Source organism: Pavona decussata, unplaced genomic scaffold (genome assembly GCF_977016875.1).
Source record: "Pavona decussata unplaced genomic scaffold, jaPavDecu1.1 SCAFFOLD_58, whole genome shotgun sequence".
In the NCBI taxonomy this organism is placed as follows: Eukaryota; Metazoa; Cnidaria; class Anthozoa; order Scleractinia; family Agariciidae; genus Pavona; species Pavona decussata.
The window spans coordinates 3,425,427-3,436,001 of NW_028145480.1; the positions used below are offsets into that span (position 1 = coordinate 3,425,427).

The 10,575-nt window shown below is 41.5% G+C and overlaps 1 long non-coding RNA gene across 1 annotated transcript in view; it reads right to left on the bottom strand.

Moving 5' to 3' along the window:
- The window catches only part of LOC146479714 (uncharacterized), a 105,069-nt gene that overhangs the window by 59,696 nt on the left and 34,798 nt on the right, over positions 1-10,575 (bottom strand). The window lies entirely within an intron of this gene.

The window sequence follows — 10,575 nt, forward strand, 5'->3', positions numbered from 1 at the left end:
CTCGCGAGTCATCATGTAAAAAAAGAAAAAACCATTTAAGAGTCATTGAAATGACAATCATCTGTCAAACGTCAAAAGTGGATGAATGTTGACACGCTGCAAATGATGACACGCATGTCCGAAAGGTCTAAAAATATCGATCGAGTGATAAAAATTATGAATGAAGACTCAAACACGGCGAAGTTTACTTTTCTTAACGGTTCGATACATGTTTAAAACGTCCCTGAACTTGTGAAAACTAACTTTTCAAAAGCAAGTTCAAGTTAATCTGAGTCTGAGTCATCTGAGATGATAATGTGGCGTTTTTGCGGCTTTGACCGAGCTGAGCTTTCACCACTGCTGCAAGGCGCTATATTGAAAGAGAAATTGAACGTGCAGTCTTCAATTTTACTGATGTTCGAACCAGCAAAAAAAAAACCAGTGAAGGGATCCTCGCCTGAAAAAGCTTGCTTGTCTTCTCTCGGCTTGAATGGGTGCTGCAAGGCTTTGACTGCTTGATTAAGCGGTGCATCGTTTGAAGAGATGGGAGATTTCGTTTCGCTGCTCAGTAGCAAGGACATCTTGCGCTGGTGGTCGTCGGAAGCAGTTTTGCAGAAATCTAAGCTTTTTGAATTCTTACGTCCACTCCGCTGAGCTACATAATAAACAGGAATTTCTGCATCCATCAGCCTTGAAATGCAGGTTTTTCCCACAGAGTGGTTGGTTACATTTTCAGGCAGTCCTGCATTCTTCGCAGCCTTTGTCAGAAATTCTCCGATCTTGTTTTTTTCCGAGAGGAGCTCGACTGTACCACACCGGATCTGCAGGCTTTCTTTTGTGGTTTATTGTCAGGAAGACAGGAAGAAAGGCGCCTCGGGTCTCTTCATTTCTTCAGGACGATGGCTGGCGAACTCTAGATACAAATGAAGTAGCGCTGAATTCTTAATTATCTGGAGCGATGCAAGTGTTCCTGGCTCGTACTCTCCGCCATCTTTTTTACGGACGTCCATGAAAAATCTGCACAGCAGAATGTTGAGCTCGTTAGGAGGAATGTTTTCCAAGATTCTTGTCTCTCCAACTGAGGAACAGTATCTTCGCCAAATGTTCAGATCGTAAGTTGTCTTTTTTTTTAGTAATATCAGGGCGAAGTGAGTGAATAAAATCTTGAATTTTGCTTAATTGCCTGTCTTGTTCAACTTCTTCATATTTTAATGCCGCGTTTCGTTGGGGGTTTCTTCTTCTGGGTAGTAAAATTCACTTTCGCTGTGTACACTCTCGTCTTAATCCATTTTCTTCAGAATTTATATTTTCCTTACATATTTCCACGGGAAGTTGTTTACGTGTAACTATGGCCTTTGTTTGTAAACTATTGCAACTATTTCAATTTGCCGCGAATAGCGCGGATAAAAATCCGGACCGTGGTCCGTATCGTAAAAAGCTGGACCGGTTACGAGCACGCGATTAGCCAATCAGATTCGAGGATTTGAGATTCCGGCCCGCGGAGATGCTTCAGAAAAAAATAAATGTTTATAATGTACAAAAATGTTACTAACAGATAAAAATAAAATAATTAGATTAAAACATACGATTTGAGTGATTCCAGACTCCAACGGTACTATAACATGGACGCTTGGTAGTATTTAGTTCGTTTCGCTGCATTGTCTGTAAGCTCTGTATATGTACTCACGGACTTTTATTTTTATCACTGGACGTTTATGGTTTCTCTGCAATATCTATTTTTTCTATTTATAGCAGGGTCGTGCTGTGAGAAACGGTAAGTCTCATTTATGTTGTACATTGCATCGTATTTTTATCATGCATATTTAGGTTATTGTATACATGTATGTAATCGCATGTGGCCCAGTAAAATCTATGACTATCAATATCACGCGTGTTTTCAGAAGCGACGAGGGTAATTTCTGCAACTTCTAAAACACAAGTAATAGAAACCCTTAATTTTACGAGGAATCATGCGATTACATGTCTATGAGATAGAGGGCAAAATTACGGTTAAATTTTAAAGCCTTTTTTTCACTGAAAGGCCCCCGATTCGGCGATGTAAGAAGACTTGCTCGACAAACTGAAGAGAGATTAAAGCTATTTAACAAAGTCTTATTCAAAAAAAAATTATTTTCTAAGAAAGAACTACAAATAGTCGTTCTTAACTGCTATAAAAAAGTCTTCTTAATGGATAAAAGACTGCGACAAATAAATTAAAGCGAAGGACATGTCATTGTGGACTTCTCACCTCTTTCAACATGTTCAAAACAAGAAACAACAAGCTCCAACAGTTTCTTTCACTACTTTCAGCCTTTGTCTTCAAATCGTACTGCAGGTAAATACACAAACAGAATTAGCTATTGAAATATTGATATGATTTCTTCCAAGGGAATTTGTTTTACGAAGACGTACGCAACTGACTACAATGCATCATGGATTGCTGCTTTTTGCAGCGAGTCCATAAACAATGGAGATCTTACGATCACTTTGATGGAAAAGGGTGGCAGAAACATTAATAGCACGACCCAGACACTCGACCAGTGCACAATCCAGGTGAAACTGAACTGGCCAATGCGTAAATAAGAAATACCGTCTTGATTTCATCAGGTCCAAAAAAAGAAAACAGGAAGCCGTAAAATTGATCAGAACGAAAGCCGGAACAACTATTGCTCGCCTCGCATGCGGATCCCTCAGAGACTGCACGTACCGCCCTGGCGTCTTGTACTGACCCCACAGAGACTGCTAGTAAAGCTCAAGAACCATCTAGTCAAATCGGCAGCAGTACTGATCCCGCAAAACGGCATTCCTTTACAGAAACGCAACTTGATGACGTCCAAGCGGAATCCAGAAACGAAAGTGTTGACGAAGATAGCAAGGTGGCGAGAACCATGCTAAGACGACTCGGAGAAGGCAAATTCACAGTAGAGGAAGTTTGGTCCACAGAAGAGGTCCAAAGAATCTCAGAAAAGCTTAAACATGTGCAAAGTTCAATGAAAAATCAACAGACTGCTGTTCTGTGGACTGCATATATGGAGAGGGTAGAAATACTGCGCAGAATCATAAAAACCGAACGCACGGAAATTGGAGTCTGCACCTTCAATCGGTTTATGACACACTTCCTTATTTTCCCGCTGCTGGTCACCGACTTTATGCTAAATCGGCCTATATCTACCTACAAATGATGAATGAGCTTCAAAACACTCACCCAAACATTTACAAGAACTTTCAGAATGGACTTCATTGCGCACGGAGAGGGGATTGCTTTTGGGCGGGGCTTTCCACCGATTTGATGATTGAACAAGTTCTAACGCGCAGCGTTAAGACGAGCGGCGGGTTTAACTCGAGGTAAAGGATTGTCAGAGACGCAGCCACTTGTTTGGTTAATTTCAATGCCTGCTTGTGCAGAAGGCAACGACGCCATGCAGACCCTTACTGGTGTCAGGTATTCACCTTGTTTACAGTATTATATTTGTATTTATGTCACCACAATCAGTACAAATCAGACTGATATTCTCACTTTTCTAATTACGGGTATCAAACTAGTGAAGAGCATAGGACGCCACAGAAGCAAGATAGCTGCGCGATTATAACGCCAACCTTGATCTACTCATTACCTTTCCCAGAGAGATCTATTTTCCCAGGATCATGTGCTGCGCTGCATTGCAACAGGTGACCTTGCTGATGAGGAAGTCAATGTCGATTAGTGCAAGGAAGTAGGAGACAAGGTGTTAAGTTCTATGGTTGGCAAAAATGCGCATGACGACTCATTTCGTAAGAAAGACCAAGTAGTTACCCTTGCGTGCGAGACGGCTGTAAGGTTAAGTGAGGCAACATCCAGGTGGATCCACAGTTGCTGTTTCAGAGATTGAGTTTTGTAGCAACTGGAGGACAGTATGACAATCCCCAATCGTTCTTCAAGGTTGAGATGTGCAATCACATAAGGCTACTAAGTCCCTCCTGGCTGACGCTATCTAGACTCGAACGAAAAATGAGCAAACAACCAAGGCTACAGGAAAGGTTCACTATGTTCTCTATGGCGGCGCTCTCCTCCATCGCATTCCCTGACCACGGGGCCTTACCTACACGGAAATTCTCTCGCTCTATGTACAACATGTGACCCAAAGGTACAGTCAGGCTACGGTAGAATTTGATGGATATGAAGAGGGGCCTTCCACAAAAGACTGTGTGCATCAAAGAAGATCCGGTGTCTCTGGTCTATCAGTGAACTTTGATAGCGACATGGTTTTGAAGCTGAAGAAGGACGTGTTTCTAAGTAATACCGCCAAAAAGCAACGGCTCATAAAACTACTTGGGGAGAAACTGCAACTTTCGGAATGTAATATTATCCACGCCCCAGGAGACGCAGACCTGATGATAGTCCAAATTTCCGTTAAGTCCGCCAAGTCAATCACAACAGTCCTTGTAGGAGATGACACAGACCTTCTAGTTTTGCTTTGTCATCTTGACAAAACGAGCGCTCGTGATCTGTTTTTCATTCCTCAGCCAAAGTAAAGGTCAACGACGCGAAAGATTTAGAGACAGAAGAAAGAGACTGGGACGAAAAAACTTGCGCAAATATTATTTTTGTTCACGCAGTTCTAGGTTGTGTGATACAACGTCAGGAATACATGGGATTGGCAAAGGTTTGGCTCTTAAGAAGATTATGAAGGATGAAGAATTTCAGGAGAAGATGAGGTTTTTAATAATGAAGATGCCACAAAGAGTGATATTATTGCAGTTGGAGAGAAAGCCCTTGTTTGTCTATACAACGGCCTGTCTGACGAAAGTCTGGATTCGTTACGATATTCGATATTCTGCCAGAAGATTACAACAGGGACTTCGTTTGTACATCCCGAATGTCTCCCTCCGACTTCTGCAGTCGCGATCTACCACAGCCTCAGGGTTTATCACCAGGTACAGAACTGGAGAGGTGTTGCGTTCCGGCCACAAGACTGGGGTTGGAAACTAGTAGATGGAAGCCTCCTACCCGTAAGAACTGACCTACCAGCAGCTCACGCGTCTTTATTAGAGATTATTAGGTCAGAAAACATGGACTGGATTGCTCGACTGCGCGTGGTACTTGTAGAGGACAGAGTAGCACGAATTCCGCCTCACCTGACCTCAGCATTAACGATGAATGAAAATCACATAAATTTCCCTCCTGAATATGCGACAAACGGATAGATTAGTCCCCCCCCCCCCCCCGCCTCTCTCTCCCTTTCCCATTCCCATCGGAATCACCCAAAAGATCCAGTTTAATCAGTTTAACTAGATAATTATGTAGTGGTTACCAGATAAGCCAAGAAAATTATACTATTATGAGATTGTCTTTTTTGTTGACCTGTTGAATTATGGACCATTACCCTGTGCCTGTTATGCCAAACATCACTAGATGCTTGAAATGTTGCACAGTCTTTATCAAATTCACCAAACGTGCTATACAAGTAATAGAAAAAACACCTTTGCGTTAGCTAGTAACAATATTTTAGCCTTTCTTGTAATTAAAGTAAACTTATTAACAAAAAATATCTTTCGGCGACGTGGGTACGCTGTGGTACATCCTCAAAATATTATAATGCTTAATCTAAGCATGTTTCACCAAACGAATTTTGGGGAATTTTTAGTATGTTAGTAAGTTGACCACTTTCTATCATTTGGCAGTGACAGAAATTCTGTTGCAATTAGTTTGACTTCAAACCACAAGCCACGTTCAGTCAACAACGTTTTTATCAGCCTCAATCCCGTGCAAGTTTACGATCAGATGCAATCCACCATACCGTAAAAGATGGCGAATGGTACAATTATCCATATACTTTTTAGCGTACAAAACCCTTAAAACGCTCATAAAAACGCGAGGAAAGTCCTAAAAACCTCAAACCTACGAATACACAATGTTGTTGGTACAGGGACAAATTTCGCTATGCGCTATGTGCCTAGTGGCCGGGTTAAGTTAAGTTTGCAAGGTATTGTGGTAAAATTTACAGCGGCCATCTTTTTCCGTACGATGAATTGAAGTGCTCAGGGGCAGAAGAAGCGATGTATGAGCCGCGTGCGTAAACGTAAAAAGTTGAACAGCATTCAACTTTTTACGTTTACGCACGCGGCTCATACAACCTTCATATTTTATTTACGTACGTAAAGCCAGTTCAATTCACGTCTGTACGCACGCAAAATTTGCGCCACAGTGGAAATCCACCTTTACAGTGTTTTTCAAATCGCGTTTTATTGTTTTGGCTCAGATTTGCCGGATTTTTTCAAAGTGACCCTCAATTCCTTTACGAGACTCCGTTACGCGGCCTGAGATCTTTTCGCTTTTTTGCAGTTCGTTCGAAGAAAAATCCTCTGATGGGGAAAACCTCCATTCACAAATGTTGACAAAACGAGGCGCAAAGTAGCGGCTAAAAAATCGAGGCAAAGTTTCATGAAGGAAGGCCACAAGCTAAAAATCTGGCGAGTCTGGGGCAAAACGGGGGGGATTTACATGCTTCTCATCGTGCATTGCGGGTAAACTATATTATCAACTCGAGGCCACCCGCGATCACCGTGAGGCTCGCAAGTCCGCCAGCGAATGTTTTATAGTACAACAACAGCCAATATCTCAAAGAATCTTCTTTTATTTGTCTGCCAGCAGTGTTCCTGTTCTAATTAATGTGTTTTATCACCAAAGCATACTCATAAGGCGTCATAGGTCACGACAATCTTATCGACCTCGTAAAGACAATAAGAGAAAATCGTATCAACTGATCGGCATGTAATTGGAAAATCATCAGAAGGAAAACGTGCAGCCCACTCGCATTAATCTAGACAGAGAAAGTCTAACGAAAAGCCGCCGAAAATTCCTCTGAACTTAGATTATTTCAATAGCATTTTAATGTAAGACAGAGATTATTGAAACGCCTGTTAAAAAATGCGCATCGCTCACGCTGTGCTTGTTTATTACATTTCCGTTCTACATCTACCCAACACGCCGCTTTCATGGCTTCGTTTTGATCGATTCCAACAGAATAAAATTTCATCTCCCTTATAATCTGACGTTTCGAGCAAGAGAAGCAATTTATAACACAAATTACCGCCGTTATCTGAGATTGTTTTCCTTACGTTAGGTCGTTCACATGTCTGACTGATATGACACCATAAATAACCTACATTCAACAGCAAATTTTGGGCCTAACGGAGAGGTCAAGAGAGGTCAATTCTTTTTATAGTAAACTTTGAGGTTTAAAATGTTGATTTTTAAAATCTTTGGCTTTCGACCAGTTACTTTTGTTTGCCGTAAGAACGATTCAAAATGCTTATTACCACTTATCGTGGAACAGTCGCTGATGAGAGCCAACAAACAAGGCTCCTACAATTGATTTTAGAAGAACGTATACGCTCAAAGAAACACATAAATCACACTATTGAGAATTTAGCAACATAGTAAAAACTGTTTACTTGCCATATCTCATTTGTGAAGCGAAAAAATCCATGTGGAACTTCGACTAAAATACACATGTTCAAAGCTTTCACCGGAAATCATTCATCCTCAAGCAACGGAAAGAACGATGGAAAGCATGCAACCCCCCCTCCCCCCCACTCCCCCCTTCCTTAGCTAAAACAAAAAAAAATCGATCTAGTCAGGCCGTGATCTAGTAAAACGCAAGACAGGTTGGTCATACCCCGTGCGCTTCAACTTCTTTTACGAGAAGAGTGGGGCTCCGTGGGGCATGGGGCAAGAAGTTGGAGGTAAAGGGAGGTTTTATCCTAAATACTGGAAGATCAGCAAACAAAACCATTGGATGTTAGAAATTTAGAATTATGTAAAACTCGCGTTTTTATTGGTCTAGAGGAGTGTGTGATTAGAGTGTAGACGCACGATTGACGCCATCGAGTGGTGTGACCAGCGCACGTGATCAGAGTCTGGAGTGCAGCCAGAGTGACTGGTCAACAAAGTTTTGCAAACTGTTTTTGCGAGTAGCGGACAAATACAGGCAAATTTTCGCAGGAAAGGAAAACTGCCCAATAAAAAATTGGACAAAGACTGCTGAGAGTGACCTCAAACAGGATAGGAAAGCTAGAACTTTGTTGTGACGTGAAAAGGAAGCAAATATTTGTCGAAATATGTCGCCGATAAAAATCCGGTAATGGCGAGTATTCGAATGCAAATCGCAGTGAAACGACTTACATGCTGTAATATTTTAGAGTCAAGATTTCCTTTTGGAATAAAGGTTAGTTTTGAAAAAATTGTTAGTGAAATTCTTTCGGATTATACTCTAATTAAGAAGATCACAACTGCATGTGTGCAGTAGTCTAAAACTGAGTTTGTTGGAAAGGTTTTGACTCAGCTCAGGCAACGCGATGCCCGCTCCACGAAATGTGTTAAAATGTCTTGGTTATTGTATAAAACAAATAGATTCCATTTTGCTGTGGGTCTGTACTCTGATAACGGACAGAGGAAGTCAAAACGTGGTGAGAATATCAGTCACCATTATGTCTGAAAAACATTCTATGTGGGAAGCTTGCACATAAATTATTTGATTCGTAGGATCAGTGCCTCCTGAACAACAGTGGTGATGCAGATGAATCGTTGGATAGATCAGGTCGAGGGTCCCCTAGTCAGAAGCGAATCCATGGAGGAGGGGGGGGGGGGAATCAACAAAGTTTTATACGGGAGAGGCTCCCCCCTGAGGTTCAAACTCATACCCTTTTATATACCATTTTTTTGCAAAAAGGTAACCCCCTCATACACCTTCTATACAAAATGATATCCCTTTCACGTACCTATAGCAGAACGTCTGTTCGAGATCAGTTTGGAAGGCACTTCTACTTATAACAGATTGCGCGTGCTTTCCTATTTAATTCCTATTGGCGTCATCATGGTACATTTCTCAACATACGCACGGCCGTGCGTCCATAAAATGATGTGTGCAACTTGCAGACAAACTCGGGTTTCCGTCACTTAGTTTTAGTTTGTACAAACTAATTCAAAGAGGCAAATTTTCGTTGACAATTTCAGATGAAACGTTCTCGTTCAGACCACACCATTGTGGCGTGTTTGTAAACAGCTGATAAGAACCTTTGCTTTTCGGTACAGCACATAGAGAGGATTTTGTAATCAATCACAAATAAAACCTGTTTTCCGCGTACTACTTTCGATACTTTGTTGTCACTATGTTATAAAAGAATTGGTTCATGCTTTTACCTGTGCGTATATCGACTTATGGATGCACTTGGGAAGTTTGGAGATCACTCAAGAAGCTAGAACAACCCTTACGCTTCTCTCGTGCTCTCCAAACATCCCGCGTGCATCCATAACTCGATATACGCACGCTAAGCATAAACCAATTCTTAAATGGCAGTTTTCCCTAACTTCCCCACCCTCTTCTATACTTCAGCTAGGGAAATTCTTACCCTTTCCTATGCCTCCATCCAGGAAAAGGTTCTCCTTCCATTCAGAGCCTCCCGTACTGTAGTCCATTATGGGGATCCCGGAATACCACCGGAAGCGAATACACATACTTTGACTTGACCTAACTTCATTCATTTATTTTGATTTCAGTGAAGAATTGCATCTATCAAGACCTTTCAAACGGTATATTACACTAGCAAGCTTGGTTTTTCTTTACCGTTTTGGAACAATGAGCCAAAGCATTTGGTACAGAAAGGATTGAGAAAGGGTTAAGACCCTAAAACCTCGAAAACTAAGACTCCCTTAAAAGTTAGTACGGTGACGTTGCGTTGCATACACTTGGTACGAACACTAAAGCGCGATAAAAAATTCTTGTTTAATGTAAAAAGGTGAAAAAGGAATGCAGAGGAAAAACTTAACCAAGTGACGCGAAAGCTAATTATAAGGGTTGTTTCCATTTGTCAGAACTGGCTGGTCAGGCCGGTCAGTTCGTAAACGGAATGCACCAATTTGAAGGATAAGTTTTTGCTAGTCCTTCGAATTTCTTCAAAGTAGCGCGTACCATTTTCGGAGTGATTTTTTTTCAAGATTTTGCAGCACCATCCCTTCAAAGTAACGTATTCGATTTACACCCACATCAACAAGAATTAAAAAAAAAAAAACATCACTCCAGTACATATCTGCACGGTTTCCACACTTCACGCAAGTTTCTCGAAGTTAAGACTTGTGACAAACATTTAAATTTGTTTTTGAGTTCTTGAGTATTCCGAGAGGTCAACGCCGGGTCAAACCTAAGTGTTCAGTCATACGTCATTGACGTCTGCACTCAGTGATTGATCGTGCCGAACAAGGGAAATTGCACGAAAACGTTTAGGATGGCGCGAATATTATCACTTTGTCGTCAGTAAAGTGTTACTTTTTTGGTAGATGTCATTAGATGGCGTATGAAAACCAGTGTTTGACTGCCGATCGTATTTTGCGAGCTCAACCTCCGTTGAAGTGCTATTTTTGAGAGAAGGAGGGGAACGGAGGGGGGAGGGGGAGCTGGTCAGTAGTTTTCCGCTCCATTTGTTTTTCGTCATTATTTTAACACTTTTATTTTCGTACCAAATCTATCAGGTAGCGTCTCAGTGTCTTGTTTTTCTGACCTCCGCCGGTAAGACTCGTCTCAGTGTCTTGTTTTTCTGACCCCTGCCAGTAAGAAGACT